Raw genomic sequence first — 22220 nt, 5'->3', positions numbered from 1 at the left:
AAAGAATTCAGCGTGGAAGAGGCAAATTCGGGGCACAATTCGGGAGATTTTGTGGATGGAAATTGGGGAAAAGATGGGGGAAAGCTAGATCTACCTGCAACACACGAAATCCGTGGATCAAATCCAACAAAACTTCATCACACCAACAAATCACAACAAAATTGGGGGGGGGGGGCTATTTTTGTGGGGAATTTTCGAATTTGGGACAAAATCAACAAAACAAGGCTAGAAAACAAAGAGGGGAGGCTCCGAAATCGTGATCAACGTGACTCATGATACCAAGATGATCATGAGGAAGCTGGCTCTGATACCAAGATGATGTAGGGTGGAACCCTAGATGGCCGATCTTTCACGAAAGGAGCGGATCTCATGAAGAACAACAGGGGAAATCACGGGGGAAAACACGAGAGAAACACTCAAGCCAACAAGATTAGGTCACACATATGCTAGATCCTCAAAACACAAAGAGATACACGATCCATGATCAACAAGGGACAATACATAGGGTAACCGGTTCTTCTCCGTGAGGAGGTCTTGAGTTCTTCCCGTTAGGGGTCTTGAATCCAAGTGGATCTTCTCTGTAGAGGCACGGTCTCTCTCGAAGGAGCAGATCCGGATGGATGAGCGAAGCTCTATCTCACATCTGAGCTATCACAACGCTAACCCAAGAAAGAGGGAGGAGGATGAAGGAAATATGCCCTAGAGGCAATAATAAAGTTATTATTTATTTCCTTATATCATGATAAATGTTTATTATTCATGCTAGAATTGTATTAACCGGAAACATAATACATGTGTGAATACATAGACAAACAGAGTGTCACTAGTATGCCTCTACTTGACTAGCTCGTTAATCAAAGATGGTTATGTTTCCTAGCCATAGACATAAGTTGTCATTTGATTAACGAGATCACCTCATTAAGAGAACGACGTGATTGACTTGACCCATTCCGTTAGCTTAGCACCCGATCGTTTAGTATGTTGCTATTGCTTTCTTCATGACTTATACATGTTCCTCTGACTATGAGATTATGCAACTCCCGTTTACCGGAGGAACACTTTGTGTGCTACCAAACGTCAAAACGTAAATGGGTGATTATAAAGGTGCTCTACAGGTGTTTCCAAAGGTACTTGTTGGGTTGGCGTATTTCGAGATTAGGATTTGTCACTCCGATTGTCGGAGAGGTATCTCTGGGCCCACTCGGTAATGCACATCACTATAAGCCTTGCAAGCATTGTGACTAATAAGTTAGTTGCGGGATGATGTGTTACGGAACGAGTAAAGAGACTTGCCGGTAACGAGATTGAACTAGGTATCGAGATACCGACGATCGAATCTCGGGCAAGTAACATACTGATGACAAAGGGAACAACGTATGTTGTTATGCGGTCTGACCGATAAAGATCTTCGTAGAATATGTGGGAGCCAATATGGGCATCCAGGTCCCACAATTGGTTATTGACCGGAGACGTGTCTCGGTGTCTACATAGTTCTCGAACCCGTAGGGTCCGCACGCTTAAAGTTACGATGACAGTTTTATTATGAGTTTATGTATGTTGATGTACCGAAGGAGTTAGGAGTTCCGGATGAGATCGGGGACATGACGAGGAGTCTCGAAATGGTCGAGACGTAAAGATCGATATATTGGACGACTATATTCGGACTTCGGAAAGGTTCCGAGTGATTCGGGTAATTTTCGGAGTACCGGAGAGTTACGGGAATACGTATTGGGCCTTATTGGGCCATACGGGAAAGAAGAAAAAGGGCCTCAAGGGTGGCCGCACCCCTCCCCTTGGTCTGGTCCGAATTGGACTAGGGAAGGGGGGCGCCCCCTTCCTTCCTTCTCTTTTTCCCTTCCTCTTTTTCTATTCCATATGGGAGGTGGAATCCTACTAGGACTAGGGAGTCCTAGTAGGACTCCACACTTGGTGCGCCCCCTCCTAGGGCCGGCCTCCTCCTCCCTTGCTCCTTTATATACGTGGGCAGGGGGGCACCCCAGAGACACAACAATTGATCCTTGAGATCTTTTAGCCGTGTGCGGTGCCCCCCTCCACCAAATTACACCTCGATAATATCATTGCGGAGCTTAGGCGAAGCCCTGCGTCGGTAGAACATCATCATCGTCACCACGCCGTCGTGCTGACGAAACTCTTCCTCAACACTCGGCTGGATCGGAGTTCGAGGGACGTCATCGAGCTGAACGTGTGTAGAACTCGGAGGTGCCGTGCGTTTGGTACTTGATCGGTCGGATCGTGAAGACGTACGACTACATCAACCGCGTTGTGATAACGCTTCTGCTGTCGGTCTACGAGGGTACGTGGACAACACTCTCCCCTCTCATTGCTGTGCATCACCATGATCTTGCGTGTGCGTAGGAATTTTTTTGAAATTACTACGTTCCCCAACAGTGGCATCCGAGCCTGGTTTTATGCGTTGATGCTATGCACGAGTAGAACACAAGTGAGTTGTGGGCGATATAAGTCATACTGCTTACCAGCATGTCATACTTTGGTTCAACGGTATTGTGAGATGAAGCGGCCCGGACCGACATTACGCGTACGCTTACGCGAGACTGGTTTCACCGTTCGGAGCACTCGTTGCTTAAAGGTGACTGGCGGGTGTCTGTCTCTCTCACTTTAGTTGAACCGAGTGTGGCTACGCCCGGTCCTTGCGAAGGTTAAAACAGCACCAACTTGACAAACTATCGTTGTGGTTTTGATGCGTAGGTAAGAAAGGTTCTTGCTAAGCCCGTAGCAGCCACGTAAAACTTGCAACAACAAAGTAGAGGACGTCTAACTTGTTTTTGCAGGGCATGTTGTGATGTGATATGGTCAAGACATGATGTGATATAATGTGTTGTATGAGATGATCATGTTTTGTAACCGAGTTATCGGCAACTGGCAGGAGCCATATGGTTGTCGCTTTATTGTATGAGATGCAATCGCCATGTAATAGTTTTACTTTATCACTAAGCGGTAGCGATAGTCGTAAAAGCAATAAGTTGGCGAGACGACAACGATGCTACGATGGAGATCAAGGTGTCGCGCCGGTGACGATGGTGATCATGACGGTGCTTCGGAGATGGAGATCACAAGCACGGTGCTTCGGAGATGGAGATCACAAGCACAAGATGATGATGGCCATATCATATCACTTATATTGATTGCATGTGATGTTAATCCTTTATGCATCTTATCTTGCTTTGATTGACGGTAGCATTATAAGATGATCTCTCACTAAAATTTCAAGATAAAAGTGTTCTCTCTGAGTATGCACCGTTGCAAAAGTTCTTCGTGCTGAGACACCACGTGTTAATCGGGTGTGATAGGCTCTACGTTCAAATACAACGGGTGCAAAATAGTTGCACACGCGGAATACTCAGGTTAAACTTGACGAGCCTAGCATATACAGATATGGCCTCGGAACACAGAGACCGAAAGGTCGAGCGTGAATCATATAGTAGATATGATCAACATAGTGATGTTCACCATTGAAACTACTCCATCTCACGTGTTAATCGGACATGGTTTAGTTGCTTTGGATCACGTAATCACTTAGATGATTAGAGAGATGTCTATCTAAGTGGGAGTTCTTAAGTAATATGATTAATTGAACTTAAATTTATCATGAACTTAGTCCTGATAGTATTTTGCAAATTATGTTGTAGATCAATAGCTCGCGTTGTTGCTTCCCTGTGTTTATTTTTTGTTCCTAGAGAAAAATTATGTTGAAAGATGTTAGTAGCAAAGATGCGGATTGGATCCGTGATCTGAGGATTATCCTCATTGCTACACAGAAAAATTATGTCCTTGATGCACCGCTAGGTGACAGACCTATTGCAGGAGCAGATGCAGACGTTATGAACGTTTGGCTAGCTCAATATGATGACTACTTGATAGTTTAGTGCACCATGCTTAACGGCTTAGAATCGGGACTTCAAAGACGTTTTGAACGTCATGGACCATATGAGATGTTCCAGGAGTTGAAGTTAATATTTCAAGCAAATACCCGAGTTGAGAGATATGAAATCTCCAACAAGTTCTATAGCAAAAAGATGGAGGAGAATCGCTCAACTAGTGAGCATGTGCTCAGATTGTCTGGGTACTACAATCGCTTGAATCAAGTGGGAGTTTATCTTCCAGATAAAATAGTGATTGACAGAATTCTCTAGTCACCATCACCAAGTTAGTAGAACTTCGTGATGAACTATGGTATGCAAGGGATGACAAAAGTAATTCCCGAGCTCTTCGCGATGCTGAAATCGACGAAGGTAGAAATCAAGAAAAACATCAAGTGTTGATGGTTGATGAGACCACTTCAAGTGTTGATGGTTGACGAGACCGCTAGTTTCAAGAAAAGGGCAAAGGGAAAAAGGGGAACTTCAAAAAGAACGGCAAGCAAGTTGCTGCTCAAGTGAAGAAGCCTAAGTCTGGTCCTAAGCCTGAGACTAAGTGCTTCTACTGCAAAGGGACTGGTCACTGGAAGCGGAACTACCCCAACTATTTGGTGGATAAGAAGGATGGCAAAGTGAACAAAGGTATATTTGATATACAGATTATTGATGTGTACTTTACTAGTGTTTATAGCAATCCCTCGGTAATTGATACTGGTTCAGTTGCTAAGAGTAGTAACTCGAAACGGGAGTTGCAGAATAAACAGAGACTAGTAAAAGTGAACAAAGGTATATTTGATATACAGATTATTGATGTGTACTTTACTAGTGTTTATAGCAACCCCTCGGTAATTGATACTGGTTCAGTTGCTAAAGAGGAGTAACTCGAAAACGGGAGTTGCAGAATAAACAGAGACTAGTAAAAGGCGAGGTGACGATGTGTGTTGGAAGTAGTTCCAAGATTGATATGATCATCATCGCACACTCCCTGTACTTTCGGGATTAGTGTTGAAACTAAATAAGTGTTATTTGGTGTTTGCGTTGAGCATGAATATGATCTGATCATGTTTATTGCAATACGGTTATTCATTTAAGTTAGAGAACAATTGTTGTTCTGTTTACATGAATAAAACCTTTATGGTCATACACACCAACGAAAATGGTTTGTTGGATCTCGATCGTAGTGATACACATATTCATAATATTGAAGCCAAAAGATGCAAAGTTAATAATGATAGTGCAACTTATTTGTGGTACTGCCGTTTAGGTCATATTGGTGTAAAGCGCATGAAGAAACTCCATACTGATGGGATTTTGGAATCACTTGATGCTTGCGAACCGTGCCTCATGGGCAAGATGACTAAAACGTCGTTCTCCGGAACTATGGAGAGAGCAACAGATTTGTTGGAAATCATACATACAGATGTATGTGGTCCGATGAATATTGAGGCTCGTAGCAGGTATCATTATTTTCTGACCTTCACAGATGATTTGAGCAGATATGGGTATATCTACTTGATGAAACACAAAGTCTGAAACATTTGAAAAGTTCAAAGAATTTCAGAGTGAAGTGGAGAATCATCGTAACAAGAAAATAAAAGTTTCTACGATATGATCGCAGAGGTAAAATATTTGAGTTACGAGTTTGGCCTTCAGTTAAAACAATGTGAAATAGTTTCACTACTCACGCCACCTGGAACACCACAGTGTAATGGTGTGTCCGAACGTCATAACCGTAGTTTATTGGATATAGTGCAATCTATGATGTCTCTTGCCAATTTACCACTATCGTTTTGGGTTATGCATTAGAGACAGCTACATTCACGTTAAATAGGGCACCATCAAAATCCGTTGAGACGATGCCTTATGAACTGTGGTTTGGCAAGAAACCAAAGTTGTCGTTTCTTAAAATTTTGGGGTTGCGATGCTTATGTGAAAAAATTTCATCCTGATAAGCTCAAACCCAAATCGGAGAAATGTGTCTTCATAGGATACCCAAAGGAGACAGTTGGGTACACCTTCTATCACATATCCGAAGGCAAGACATTCGTTGCTAAGTATGGATCCTTTCTAGAGAAGGAGTTTCTCTCGAAAGATGTGAGTGGGAGGAAAGTAGAACTTGATGAGGTAACTGTACCTGCTCCCTTATTGGATCACAGAAATCTGTTCCTGTGACTTCTACACCAATTAGTGAGGAAGTTAATGATGATGATCATGTAACTTCAGATCAAGTTACTACCAAACCTCGTAGGTAAACCAGAGTAAGATCCGCACCAGAGTGGTACTGTAATCCTGTTCTGGAGGTTATGTTACTAGACCATGACGAACCTACGAACTATGAAGAAGCGATGGTGAGCCCAGATTCCGCAAAATGGCTTGAGGCCATGAAATCTGAGATGAGATCCATGTATGAGAACAAAGTGTGGACTTTGGTTGACTTGCCCGATGATCGGCAAGCAATTGAGAATAAATGGATTGTCAAGAGGAAGACGGACGCTGATAGTAGTATCACTATCTACAAAGCTAGAATTGTCGCAAAAGGTTTTCGACAAGTTCAAGATGTTGACTACGATGAGAGTTTCTCACTCGTATCTATGCTTAAGTCTGTCCGAATCATGTTAGCAATTGCCGCATTTTATGAAATCTGGCAAAGGGATAAACAAAACTGCATTCCTTGATGGATTTATTAAAGAAGAGTTGTATATGATACAACCAGAAGGTTTTGTCAATCCTAAAGGTGCTAACAAAATATGCAAGCTCCAGCGATCCATCAATGGACTGGTGCAAGCATCTCGGAGTTGGAATATACGCTTTGATAAGTTGATCAAAGCATATAGTTGTATACAGACTTGCGGTGAAGCCTATATTTACAAGAAAGTGAGTGGGAGCACTACAGCATTTCTGATAAGTATATGTGAATGACATATTGTTGATCGGAAATAATGTAGAATTATTCTGCAAAGCATAAAGGAGTGTTTGAAAGGAGTTTTTCAAAGATAGACCTCGGTGAAGCTGCTTACATATTGAGCATCAAGATCTATAGAGATAGATGAAGACGCTTGATAAGTTTTTCAATGAGTACATACCTTAACAAGATTTTGAAGTAGTTCAAAATAGAACAGTCAAAGAAAAGAGTTCTTGCCTGTGTTACAAGGTGTGAAATTGAGTAAAGACTCAAAGCCCGACCACGGCAAAAGATAGAAAGAGAATGAAAGTCATTCCCTATGCCTTGCCCATAGGTTCTATAAAGTATGCCATGCTGTGTACCAGATCTATTGTATACCCTACACTGATTTTGGCAAGGGAGTACAATAGTGATCTAGGAGTAGATCACTGGACAGCGGTCAAAATTATCCTTACTGGAATAAGGATATGTTTCTCGATTATGGAAGTGACAAAAGGCTCGTCGTAAAAGGTTACGTCGATGCAAGTTTTGACACTAATCTAGATGACTCTAAGTCTCGGTCTAGATACATATTGAAAGTGGGAGCAATTAGCTAGAGTAGCTTCATGCAGAGCATTGTAGACATAGAAATTTGCAAAATACTTACGGATCTGAATGTGACAGACCCGTTGACTAAAATTATCTCACAAGCAAAATATGATCACACCTTAGTACTCTTTGGGTGTTAATCACATAGCGATGTGAACTAGATTACTGACTCTAGTAAACCCTTTGGGTGATGGTCACATGACGATGTGAACCATGGGTGTTAATCACATGGTGATGTGAACTATTCATGTTAAATCACATGGCGATGTGAACTAGATTATTGACTCTAGTGCAAGTGGGAGACTGAAGGAAATATGCCCTAGAGGCAATAAAAAAGTTATTATTTATTTCCTTATATCATGATAAATGTTTATTATTCATGCTAGAATTGTATTAACCGGAAACATAATACATGTGTGAATACATAGACAAAAAGAGTGTCACTAGTATGCCTCTACTTGACTAGCTCGTTAATCAAAGATGGTTATGTTTTCTAGCCATAGACATAAGTTGTCATTTGATTAATGAGATCACCTCATTAGGAGAATGACGTGATTGACTTGACCCATTCCGTTAGCTTAGCACCCGATCGTTTAGTATGTTGCTATTGCTTTCTTCATGACTTATACATGTTCCTCTGACTATGAGATTATGCAACTCCCGTCTACCGGAGGAACACTTTGTGTGCTACCAAACGTCACAACGTAAATGGGTGATTATAAAGGTGCTCTACAGGTGTTTCCAAAGGTACTTGTTGGGTTGGCGTATTTCGAGATTAGGATTTGTCACTCCGATTGTCGGAGAGGTATCTCTGGGCCCACTCGGTAATGCACATCACTATAAGCCTTGCAAGCATTGTGACTAATAAGTTAGTTGCGGGATGATGTGTTACGGAACGAGTAAAGAGACTTGCCGGTAACGAGATTGAACTAGGTATCGAGATACCGACGATCGAATCTCGGGCAAGTAACATACTGATGACAAAGGGAACAACGTATGTTGTTATGCGGTCTGACTGATAAAGATCTTCGTAGAATATGTGGGAGCCAATATGGGCATCCAGGTCCCGCTATTGGTTATTGACCGGAGACGTGTCTCGGTCATGTCTACATAGTTCTCAAACCCGTAGGGTCCGCACGCTTAAAGTGACGATGACAGTTTTATTATGAGGTTATGTATGTTGATGTACCGAAGGAGTTATGAGTCTCGGATGAGATCGGGGACATGACGAGGAGTCTCGAAATGGTCGAGACGTAAAGATCGATATATTGGACGACTATATTCGGACTTCGGAAAGGTTCCGAGTGATTCGGGTAATTTTCGGAGTACCGGAGAGTTACGGGAATACGTATTGGGCCTTATTGGGCCATACGGGAAAGAAGAAAAAGTGCCTCAAGGGTGGCCGCACCCCTCCCCTTGGTCTGGTCCGAATTGGACTAGGGAAGGGGGGCGCCCCCTTCCTTCCTTCTCTTTTTCCCTTCCTCTTTTCCTATTCCATATGGGAGGTGGAATCCTACTAGGACTAGGGAGTCCTAGTAGGACTCCACACTTGGTGCGCCCCCTCCTAGGGCCGGCCTCCTCCTCCCTTGCTCCTTTATATACGTGGGCAGGGGGGCACCCCAGAGACACAACAATTGATCCTTGAGATCTTTTAGCCGTGTGCGGTGCCCCCCTCCACCAAATTACACCTCGATAATATCATTGCGGAGCTTAGGCGAAGCCCTGCGTCGGTAGAACATCATCATCGTCACCACGCCGTCGTGCTGACGAAACTCTCCCTCAACACTCGACTGGATCGGAGTTCGAGGGACGTCATCGAGCTGAACGTGTGTAGAACTCGGAGGTGCCGTGCGTTCGGTACTTGATCGGTCGGATCGTGAAGACGTACGACTACATCAACCGCGTTGTGATAACGCTTCCGCTGTCGGTCTACGAGGGTACGTGGACAACACTCTCCCCTCTCGTTGTTGTGCATCACCATGATCTTGCGTGTGCGTCGGAATTTTTTTGAAATTACTACGTTCCCCAACAGAGGAGGAGTATATATAGTCTAGGTGGGCGAAGGGGTACATGCACTACAAAAAATACACTTTCGTGATGATACGTGTTTGTCATAGTAGGTCACATTTTCTGTCATGCATGTATACGTTGACACGTGGCACGGCCCAATAGAGGCCCATTCCAGTGAAAAGGTCGGCCTGTTTGACGTGGTCAAAAGGTAACGGGCCGGCCCACGGAAAGCCTGTTAACGGCCTATTCGTATATCGCCCATTTACGGCCCGCTAACTCCCGGCCTGTTACGGCCTATCGAAATTAAGCCCAGTAGCTTCATCTGGGCCGTCCAATATGATTCCAACCCGTTGTAACTTCCGGCCCATGTATGGCCCATGGTGTCTTTCGGCCCATATGAGGCCCTTCGTAACTCTGGGCCCATTAAAGGCCCGAGATGAATCTGGCACATAATGAACAGTGTATCGCTTTATACCCATTAACGACCCATTATTCTGTCAGCCGTTTCCAGCCCGTGTTAACTTTCGGCCTTCTAAGGGCCCATTTATTCTTGGGCTCATTTCTAGAATTCGGTTAGTTACGGTCCGTTACTGGCCTGTTCCGTTCGTGGGCCAAATTCAGCCCTTGGTTACATTCGGCTAGTTTGTGAACCGTTAACCTGTTGGGCTGTTTTCATAGCGTTATCAAATACGGCCTATTAACGGCCCATTATGGTCCACGAATAGTACGGCCCATGTTTGGCAAAATGATGATATGCCCCGTACAAGGGCCATGGATCCTACGGCCCATAGAAGGCCCATGGATCATACGGCCCGTAGAAGGCCCATGGATCATACGGCCCGTAGAAAGTCCATGGATCCTACGGCCCGTAGAAGGCCCATGGATCCTACGGCCCGTAGAAGGCCCATAGATCCTACGGCACGTAGAAGGCCCATGGATCCTACGGCATGCAGGAGGCCCATGGTTACAACAGTCCGTGTGTTGCCATGATTATTGTGGCCTAGTTACCAAAAATAGGTTATCATGGCCACTAACAAAACGCGGAAAAAGAACTGCAGCGACTACAAGCAAACAACTAAACAAAGACAATAAGGAAACAAATAAGCAAGCAACTAACGCTAGGCTATTACAGCTATTAGACATATTACATCCACTGGGCATCAAAGTTTGCCAACAGTGCAAATATAGGGAACAAAGCAACATATTACATACACTGGCCGTCAAAATTGGCCACAAGTGCAAATAAACGCAGCAGCAAAACAAGAGCATAACTGAAACAACTTTAGAAGAGCTCAAGAAACATTATCTTGGGTATCCACCATGCTGGCAATAAGCTTAGCAAGTTTATCAGCTTTGTCCTGTTTGGCGCTAAAATCTTCCAACGCTTGCTGTTGCACCAGAAAGTATGCATCTGAATGCTCCAGGGACTTCCGCAGTCCTTTCGCTTCTTGTTGCAGCACAACTGACCGATGTCTTTCAGCTTGTAGTTGAGACTCAAGAAACCGAACTGATTAAGACAGTGAGTTTGAATAGCTTGTGCAAGCGGTAGTGGCCAGTAACTCGAACACTAAACCAAGACAGGACTTTGGGGTTGTCTCACTGTCTTCAAGATAGTCTTCCTTAGCTGTTTTATCAGCTTTGTTGGAGACCAACAAGGATGTCTCACTATCCTGAACCTTATCTGCATTACTTCCTTTACCATTGCTTAATAAGGCACTCTTTCCCAATATTCTGTCAGCATTCTAAAAGAAGAAACAAGCAGACACATAACAGGTTTAGCATGTACTAGTATATGAAACTCATTTCGGTGAACCAGTTCATTAGTAAGGTGGACAGGATTAAACTACCAACTCTTCTATTGCCAAGTACTAGTACATAATAAAAGCATCAAACAAACATATATCTATGTCCTATGGTCACTGCATTGTCTTGCCAAATCAAAACAGAGACACGGTTCAAATCATATCAGTTCAAGACAAAGCAGCAGTGAAAGAATACAAAGCGTGGGAAACTACACGGCACAACAAGATTTCAGATGGATACCACGGGTCTACATGCACAACAACACAATTGGATCTGTTGTGATGCTAGTAATGTGCATGATATGAGAAGTCAACTGTATACACAATTGAAATTGAAATCAACAGAGCTATTGATAAGAGCAAACCTGTTAAAGAAACATGCGTGAACATACCTGTTATGCCATTGGAGTTTCGATTGGATCCTTCAATTTAAAAATTAAGTTTGTATGAGTAAATACAGTGATACAAGAGCAAAGCAGTATGCACGATAGCAATGGAATATTAAATTAGAACAGTTGTTCTTCAGGTTTAAGCACTTGTTCTACATGAACAGAGTACAGTAAGATGCAAGAATATAGTACTTAAGAATAGAAAATGAGCTCATAGACCTTACCACATTCTTGGTTCGGGACCAGTAAAAAACAAGGCGTTCCCAGTCATCGTCCAGTAAATGTGTCTCAAGAGAATGTAAGGGAATTTGATGAGTTTCTTTGCCAGTGAAGTACGTTTTCTTTAGGTAATTCCGATACTGCCACCAAGCATTCTTGAAGATAGTAGAGGTATTAGCACAGGTTACCTCATCCTGAGTTTCCAAATCGGTCCTTCTCTATAGAGAAAAATGGGAAAATTTGTTGTATTATAACCATCATGGAGGTAGAATGTATGGGACAAAGGAAAGTAATTGCCATGAATAACATTACTTACACATAACTCCTGGGCAAACACCTGCAACTGGCATTTTTCTTCATCTTCAGTATAATATTTCCAAGATGGGAAGATACACACATAGGATTTAACAACATCAAATGCGATAGATGCTAAACTAAGACTGGCTGGTTGTGCTTCCTCCACAGGAATAGGCGTACTAACTGGTGGAGTTGGGGTTCACCGTGGTAGTACTGGCTCTTTGGGCACTGGAGCTGCCTTACTAACTGCTCTTGTTTGGGAGCTCTGTGGTGGAGATGGTTCTGTGTCAATAGAAACTGGGTTACTATCTGCTGGGGTTGGGGTTAGATTGGGTGAAGCTGGTTCTCTGTCCATCGCAGTATGGGTACAATCTGCGAGAGTCTGGGTTATGTGTGGTAGGGCTGGTTCTCGTGCATGTACAACTGGGGTGCTATCTCCACCAAGAGGTAGCACTGTTTTATTTGAAGACCGTGTTTTTACTCCGCTAGATACTGGCATCACCCGCTCCAATTCAAATGGCTGATAAACAGGAAACATAGTTGAATGTACAAACATTGTATGAGAGACAGATGCAATAGATAGTATGGAAAAAAGAGGGCATGAAATAGTTGACATGTATATTGTTTAACTAAAACGGATAGCATGACATAATTTCACATATATGATGTCTATCTAAACTGGATAGCATAGCATAACATAATTCAAAGATATGATGAATAACTAAACATGATCGCATGACATAATTCTCATACATGTTATCTAAGTAATCAGGATCGCATGATTTAATTCACATATGTGATTTACTAGCAAGATGCCCATGCGTTGCACGGAACATCAAGATGCATTTATATGAGTAGTTTATCTTGTGAGAGAAAAGGATGAACGAGGGAAGGCCTTATTTGCAAATGTGGATAGGGGTGTGGGTATCTTTTTGCAAAATTGCCATAGTTTCCTTCCTATCCGTCAGATATAAATCGGACGGCCTATATTGCAGGATGGCAGGCACACCATCAACACCAACTCCGTTTTTTTATAAGAGTAGAGATATGCTAAACAGAGGGCATTCGATATGATGTCTGAACTAAGAACATGGTGTTGAATATTGTGTATATGATGTCTAAACTATGCAATGCAAGACACCATATGCATGATATGAGCAGTATAACCGTGCCAAGTTAGAGCATACACCTCGGTGGGGGAATAGGACTGGTCATCTGTCTCTGAATCCATCTCTGAGGAGCTATCGGGACCCAAGAAGAGATTTGCTTCGACAGGTAGCACTGTCTGCTCCGAAGGCCTTGTTTTCACTCCAGATTTTTCCATCTCCCACCCAGATGGCTGATTCACAGGAAGAGTAGTTTAATGTACAAACATTGTCGACAAATGGAAATGTAACAAAGAAAAGGATGGGCAAGATATCATTCAAATATATGATGCCTGGTTAAACAGGATGGCATTGCACATTTCACATATATTATGGCTGGCTAAAAGACATGAGACTGCATAATTCCCATATATGATATAGAAACTAAACATGTGGCATTACAGAACATGTCTAAACTAAGCAGATGACATATATGATGTCAAAAGTAGGCACTGCAAGGCAACATATGCATGATATGACTAACATCATCATGCCAAGGTAGAGCAAACACCTTGGGGGGTAAATAGGAGTGGTCAGCTGCGTGTGAATCCACCTCAGAACAGATATCTTCCTCAGGGTTACAATCTGGAGAGGGGGGAGGGTTTGCCATTGAACCCACCATGGAGCAATGTCTGCATGACATTGTATTGCCGCGCAAAACTCTTATCTTTTTATCTACATGTTCAGCATGACTGCGTACAATATCTGACATGCATACGAAAAAAATACGGTGAGATTATTTAAAGAGAGCATGCAGAAATCTAGAGTGATGGTAGGAAAAAACGCAGGGATAGGAAAAACACCAGAATAGGATAGGAATGCACATGGTAAACACAGGATTTCTTTCTGCATTTGTAAACACAGGATTTCTGTCAACTTGGGTGTTTGGTTCACAAGAATTGGAAGAGCAGAGGAATGCAAAGAAACAGGGCCAAAATTGACGTGTGGCATTGACGGGACGTGGGCGTCTCCGCTTCCCCACGTCGCCTCGGCAACTGCCCAACTTGACGAGTCCCTGGCGCATGTAGAAATGCTATCATTACCTGTGATCGTGGAGGCCGGCGGCTGGCCTCCTCTTGCTATAAATGAGGAGAGGAGCAGAGCCCCCGTTGCCCATCTCTTCCTCCATTCCGCCCGCTTCTTCCTCCTCCTTCCCGCGACACCCATGGCGCCAGTGAAGAGGTCCTAGGCTGCCGAGAAGGGGAAAGCTCGCCAGGAGGGGCCTGGCTCACCACCATCTAAGAGGGGGCGCGGTCGCCCGCGCAAGCATGCCGCAACCCCTGCTGCGGTCCCTCGTGGGCGTGGGCGAACTTCCTCGGGGTCCGGCGCCGTCCTTGGCGGCCACGGCCGCGCCTCTTCACGCGGCGGGAGCCGCCTAAGTCGTGGCAGCCCTGTCAATGAGGGGAGGCGCGCTATGGTCGCCCGGCCTCTGCTACCTCTTGAGCACTACGTTGGTTTTCCCTTGAAGAGAAAAGGGTGATGCAGCAAAGTAGTGTAAGTATTTCCCTCAGTTTTTGAGAACCAAGGTATCAATCCAGTAGGAGGCCATGCTCAAGTCCCTTGCACCTACACAAACAAATAAGAACCTCACAACCAACGCGATAAAGGGGTTGTCAATCCCTTCACGGTCACTTACGAGAGTGAGATCTGATAGAGATGATAAGACAATATTTTTGGTATTTTTATGATAAAGAGTAAAAGTAAAGAAAGCAAAGTAAACGGTAATAGAAATAGCTTGTTGACGGAAGATTAATATGATAGAAAATAGACCCGGGGGCCATAGGTTTCACTAGTGGCTTCTCTCAAGATAGCATAAGTATTACGGTGGGTAAATGAATTACTGTCGAGCAATTGATAGAATTTAGCATAATTATGAGAATATCTAGGTATGATCATGTATATAGACATCACGTCCGTGACAAGTAGACCGACTCTTGCCTGCATCTACTACTATTACTCCACACATTGACCGCTATCCAACATGCATCTAGAGTATTAAGTTCATAAGAATGGAGTAACGCTTTAAGCAAGATGGCATGATGTAGAGGGATAAACTCATGCAATATGATATAAACCCCATCTTTTTATCCTCGATGGCAACAATACAATATGTGTCGTTTCCCCTGCTGTCACTGGGATCGAGCACCGCAAGATTGAACCCAAAGCTAAGCACTTCTCCCATTGCAAGAAAGATCAATCTAGTAGGCCAAACCAAACTGATAATTCGAAGAGACTTGCAAAGATAACCAATCATACATAAAAGAATTCAGAGAAGATTCAATTATTATTCATAGATAATCTTGATCATAAACCCACAATTCATCGGATCTCAACAAACACACCGCAAAAGAAGATTACATCGAATAGATCTCCAAGAGAATCAAGGAGAACTTTGTATTGAGATCCAAAGAGAGAGAAGAAGCCATCTAGCTAATAACTATGGACCCGAAGGTCTGAGGTAAACTACTCACACATCATCGGAGAGGCTATGGTGTTGATGTAGAAGCCCTCCGTGATCAATGCCCCCTTCGGCAGGACGCCGGAAAAGGCCCCAAGTTGGGATCTCACGGGTACAAAATGTTACGGTGGTGGAATTAGGTTTTCGTGGTGCTCTTCGATGGTTTGGGGGTACCTAGGTATATATAGGAGGAAGAAGTAGGTCGGTGGAGCCACGAGGGGCCCACGAGGGTGGAGGGCGCGCCCCCCTGCCTCATGGCCTCCTCGATGATTTCTTGACGTCCACTCCAAGTCCTCTGGATCACGTTTGTTCCAAAAATAACTCTCCCGAAGGTTTCATTCGTTTGGACTCTGTTTGATATCTTTTTTCTGCGAAACACTGAAATAGGCAAAAAAAAACAATTTGGGCTCGGCCTCCGATTAATAGGTTAGTCCCAAAAATAATATAAAAGTGTATAAATAAGCCCATTAAACATCCAAAACAGAACATATAATAGCATGGAACAATCAAAAATTATAGATACGTTGGAGACGTATCAAGCATCCCCAAGCTTAATTCCTGCTCGTCCTCGAGTAGGTAAATGATAAAAACAGAATTTTTGATGTGGAATGCTTCTTAGCATAATTTTCAATGTAATTCTTTTTATTGTGGCAAGCATATTTAGATCCGAAAGATTCAAGATAAAAGTTTAATGTTGATATAAAAACAATAATACTTCAAACATGCTAACCAAGCAATTATGTCTTATCAAAATAACATAGCCAAAGAAAGCTTATCCCTACAAAATCATATAGTTAGGCCATGTTTCAATATTGTCACACAAACGTTCTCATCATGCATAACCCCGATGACAAGCCGAGCAATTGGTTCATATTTTTAACGCGCTTCAGCCTTTTCAACTCTTACGCAATACATGAGCGCAAGCCATGGATATAGCACTATGGGTTGAGTAAGGTATAATGATGGGGGTTATGAGAGAAGACAAAAAAGGTAGAAAGTCTCACATTGACGCGGCTAATCAATAGGCTATGGAGATGCCCATCAATTGATGTCAATGAGAGGAGTAGGGATTGCCATGCAACAGATGCACTAGAGCTATAAATATATGAAAGCTCAACAAAAGAAACTAAGTGGGTGTGCATCCAACTTGCTTGCTCACGAAGACCTAGGGCATTTTGAGGAAGCCCATCATTGGAATATACAAGCCAAGTTCTATAATGAAAAATTCCCACTAGTATATGAAAGTGACAACATAGGAGACTCTCTATCATGAAGATCATGGTGCTACTTTGAAGCACAAGTGTGGAAAAAGGATAGTAACATTGTCCCTTCTCTCTTTTTCTCTCATTTTTTTCTTCTTCTTTTTTCTCTCTCTCTCTCTCTTTTGGCCTTCTCTTTTTTTTGGCCTCTTCTCCCTTTTTTTATTTAGTCCGGAATCTCATCCCGACTTGTGGGGGAATCATAGTCTCCATCATCCTTTCCTCACATGGGACAATGCTCTAATAATGATGATCATCACACTTTTATTACTTACAACTCAAGAATTACAACTCAATACTTAGAACAAAATATGACTCTATGTAAATGCCTCTGGCGGTGTATCAGGATATGCAATGAATCAAGAGTGACATGTATGAAAAATCATGAATGGTGGCTTTGCCACAAATACGATGTCAACTACATGATCATGCAAAGCAATATGACAATGATGGAGCGTGTCATAATAAACGGAACGGTGGTAAGTTGCATGGCAATATATCACAGAATGGCTATGGAAATGCCATGATAGGTAGGTATGGTGGCTGTTTTGAGGAAGGTATAAGGAGGCTTATGTGTGATAGAGCGTATCATATCACGGGGTTTGGATGCACCGGCGAAGTTTGCACTAACTCTCAAGGTGAGAAAGGGCAATGCACGGTACCGTAGAGGCTAGAATATTGTGGAAGGTTGAGAGTGCGTATAATCCATGGACTCACATTAGTCATAAAGAACTCATATACTTATTGCAAAAGTTTATTATCCCTCGAAGCAAAGTACTACTACGCATGCCCCTAGAGGGATAGATTGGTAGGAAAAGACCATCGCTCGTCCCCGACCGCCACTCATAAGGAAAGCAATAAAAGAACACCTATGTGTCAAAATTGTCACACAACTTTCACCATACGTGCATGCTACGGGACTTGACAACTTTAACAAAAGTATTTCTCAATTTCACAATTACTCAACTAGCACACTCTAATATTACCACCTTTATATCTCAAAACACTTATCAAGTATCAAACTTCTCATAATATTCAATGAACTCAATATGGAAGATTAATTTCACAATTAAAGCAAATTACCATGCTGTTTAAGACTCTCAAAATAATATAAGTGAAGCATGAGAGATCAATAATTTCTATAAAATACAACCACCACCGTGCTCTAAAAGATATAAGCGAAGCACTAGAGCAAAAACTATATAGCTCAAAAGATACAAGTGAAGCACATAGAGTATTCTAATAAATTCCGAATCATGTGTGTCTCTCTAAAAAGGTGTGTACAGCAAGGATGATTGTGGCAAAATAAAAAGCAAAGACTCAAATCATACAAGACGCTCCAAGCAAAACTCATATCATGTGGTGAATAAAAATATAGCTCCAAGTAAAGTTACCGATAGACGAAGACGAAAGAGGGGATGCCTTCCGGGGCATCCCCAAGCTTAAGCTTTTGGATATCCTTGAATTTTACCTTGGGGTGCCTTGGGCATCCCCAAGCTTAGGGTCTTGCCAATCCTTGTTCCATAATCCATCAAATCTTTACCCAAAACTTGAAAACTTCACAACACAAAACTTAACAGAAAATCTCGTGAGCTCCGTTAGCGAAAGAAAACAAAACACCACTTCAAGTTACTGTAATGAACTAATTATTTATTTATATTGGTGTTAAACCTACTGTATTCCAACTTCTCTATGGTTTATAAACTCTTTTACTAGCCATAGATTCATTAAAATAAGCAAACAACACGCGAAAAACAGAATCTGTCAAAATCAGAACAGTCTGTAGTATTCTGTAACTAACGCAAACTTCTGGAACTCTAAAAATTCTACCAAAATAGGACGGCCTAGATTTGTTTATTGATCTAATGCAATTGGAATCAATATTTTATCACGTTCTGGTGATTTTTAACAATTGTTTTCGTGAACAGAAAGTTTCTAGAATTTTCAGCAAGATCAAATAACTATCATCCAAGAAGATCCTATAGGTTTAACTTGGCACAAACACTAATTAAAACACAAAACGACATCTAAACAGAAGATCGATGGATTATTTATTCCTAAACAGAACCAAAAAGCAAAAAAGTAAAATAATATTGGGTTGCCTCCCAACAAGCGCTATTGTTTAACGCCCCTAGCTAGGCATAAAAGGAAGGATAGATCTAGGTATTGCCATCTTTGGTATTTATCTTTTTAATGGAGTTATGCTCGAATCCGGGAGGTTCCTTACGTTTCCCTTCATACTCAAAGATACTTAGATCTAGAGCATCCAACCGTTTATTGCAAAGTGTGATGAATGTATTCATACGATTGAGGTTTCCTCCAACATTTTTAAGAGGTTCAAGAGATTTTTGCAATTCAGCCAATTTTTCTAAGATTCGGGTTCCCTCATTGGTAAGAATTAATCCCTTCGGTGGGGGAAGTACTCCTACTATCCCCTCTATAATTTCATAAGCAAAACTAGGATCAGTTTCAATAAAATTCCCTTTTGCGAGTTGTCTATGGGATAAGGTTAGCCCAACATAAAAATTACGAAGTAAAACCTTGAAATCTCCTTCTATAGTGCAACCACGATAGGATTCTATCATTCTATACCAAGTATCTTTAAAATTTTCTCCTTGTTTTTGTTTGAAGTGAAGAACTTCAAACTCGGGAGACAAAGGAGTAGATAAAGGACTAGCCATGACGGCACACGGGACACAAAAAGGCAAGAAAAAAGAGGGCGAATAAAACGGCAAGGGTGAAGTGGGGGAGAGGAAAATGAGAGGCAAATGGAAAATAATGTAATGCGAGGGATGAGAGTTTGTGATGGGTACTTGGTATGTTGACTTGTGCGTAGACTCCCCGGCAACGGCGCCAGAAATCCTTTTTGCTACCTCTTGAGCACTGCGTTGGTTTTCCCTTGAAGAGAAAAGGGTGATGCAGCAAAGTAGCGTAAGTATTTCCCTCAGTTTTTGAGAACCAAGGTATCAATCCAGTAGGAAGCCATGTTCAAGTCCCTTGCACCTACACAAACAAATAAGAACCTCACAACCAACGCGATAAAGGGGTTGTCAATCCCTTCACGGTCACTTCCGAGAGTGAGATCTGATAGAGATGATAAGATAATATTTTTGGTATTTTTATGATAAAGAGTAAAAGTAAAGAAAGCAAAGTAAACGGTAATAGAAATAGCTTATTGACGGAAGATTAATATGATAGAAAATAGACCCGGGGGGCATAGGTTTCACTAGTGGCTTCTCTCAAGATAGCATAAGTATTGCGGTGGGTAAATGAATTACTGTCGAGCAATTGATAGAATTTAGCATAATTATGAGAATATCTAGGTATGATCATGTATATAGGCATCACGTCCGTAACAAGTAGACCGACTCCTGCCTGCATCTACTACTATTACTCCACACATCAACCGCTATCCAGCATGCATCTAGAGTATTAAGTTCATAAGAACGGAGTAACGCTTTAAGCAAGATGACATGATGTAGAGGGATAAAATCATGCAATATGATATAAACCCCATCTTTTTATCCTCGATGGCAACAATACAATACGTGTCGTTTCCCCTGCTGTCACTGGGATTGAGCACCGCAAGATTGAACCCAAAGCTAAGCACTTCTCCCATTGCAAGAAAGATCAATCTAGTAGGCCAAACCAAACTGATAATTCGAAGAGACTTGCAAAGATAACCAATCATACATAAAAGAATTCAGAGAAGATTCAAATATTGTTCATAGATAATCTTGATCATAAACCCACAATTCATCGGATCTCGAGAAACACACCGCAAAAGAAGATTACATCGAATAGATCTCCAACAGAATCGAGGAGAACTTTGTATTGAGATCCAAAGAGAGAGAAGAAGCCATCTAGCTAGTAACTATGGACCCGAAGGTCTGAGGTAAACTACTCACACATCATCAGAGAGGCTATGGTGTTGATGTAGAAGCCCTCCGTGATCAATGCCCCCTCCGGCAGGACGCCGGAAAAGGCCCCAAGATGGGATCTCACGGGTACACAAGGTTGCGGCGGTGGAATGAGGTTTTCGTGGTGCTCTTCGATGGTTTGGCGGTACATAGGTGTATATAGGAGGAAGAAGTAGGTCGGTGGAGCCACGAGGGGCCCACGAGGGTGGAGGGCGCGCCCAGGGGGTAGGCGTGCCCCCTGCCTCGTGGCCTCCTTGATGATTTCTTGACGTCCACTCCAAGTCCTCTGGATCACGTTTGTTCCAAAAATAACTCTCCCAAAGGTTTCATTCCGTTTGGACTCCGTTTGATATCTTTTTTTCTGCGAAACACTGAAATAGGCAAAAAAAACAGCAATTTGGGTTCGGCCTCCGGCTAATAGGTTAGTCCCAAAAATAATATAAAAGTGTATAAATAAGCCCATTAAACATCCAAAACAGAACATATAATAGCATGGAACAATCAAAAATTATAGATACGTTGGAGACGTATCAGCCTCCCCAGCCGCGCTTCCACTCGTCGGAGGTGCTGCCGGAGTTCGTCGTGTGGTCGGAGAACCCGCCCGGCACCTGGCTTCAGCTTCCGCGCTCCTTCGCTGGCGAGCTGCCGGCCTCCGGTCCCGGCGGCCTCTGGCTGCTGCAACAAGGCTTCATGGGTTGCGGTGGAGGTCTCCCTCGCGGGCAACGTAGCCCTAGCCCGCGGCTGGCAGACATTCGCCCGCGCACGCGGCCTGAGCAGGCGGTGCACCCTCCACTTGAAGTACGACGGCGCGACGACCCTCTTCATGAGTGTGTTTCGGGAAGACGGTCGCCGCGCCGGATGCTGCTCTGAAGACAACGACGGCGATGAAGTGCTCGGCCTTGGCGACGGTCATGATGAGGACGAGGGTGAACTCGCCCTTGACAACGGCCACGGCTCATCCGGCAACGATGGCTCCTCCTCCGACGGAAGCTCCAGCAGCGGCGGCTATGACCAGCCGCCACGTCGTCGTGCTCGCTTCGAGGACAGTGGCGGATCGTGCCGTCGCCGCGCCCAGTGAAGCGCGAGGAGGTCTCTGTCTGAGTCCGAGGGGCTGATCCTCGTGAGTAGCCGCGTCGTGGAAGCCGCTTTTCCTTGTCCTCTCCTTCCCTTTCCTCCTGCATTGTCAGAAACAAGTATGGGGCCCTGCGGGGCGTGTGATGAACCATGGTGATTATGTCGCTTTTGTAGTGTGTTTATTGTTTCCGGGTTGTGTTATGAGATCTGTGCCTTATACGGGTGTAGAGGGGCAACTTAGCTTGACGTATCCGGAGTAGA

Source organism: Triticum aestivum, chromosome 2D (assembly GCF_018294505.1).
Source record: "Triticum aestivum cultivar Chinese Spring chromosome 2D, IWGSC CS RefSeq v2.1, whole genome shotgun sequence".
Taxonomy (NCBI): Eukaryota; Viridiplantae; Streptophyta; class Magnoliopsida; order Poales; family Poaceae; genus Triticum; species Triticum aestivum.
This window is presented reverse-complemented; position numbering follows the sequence as displayed.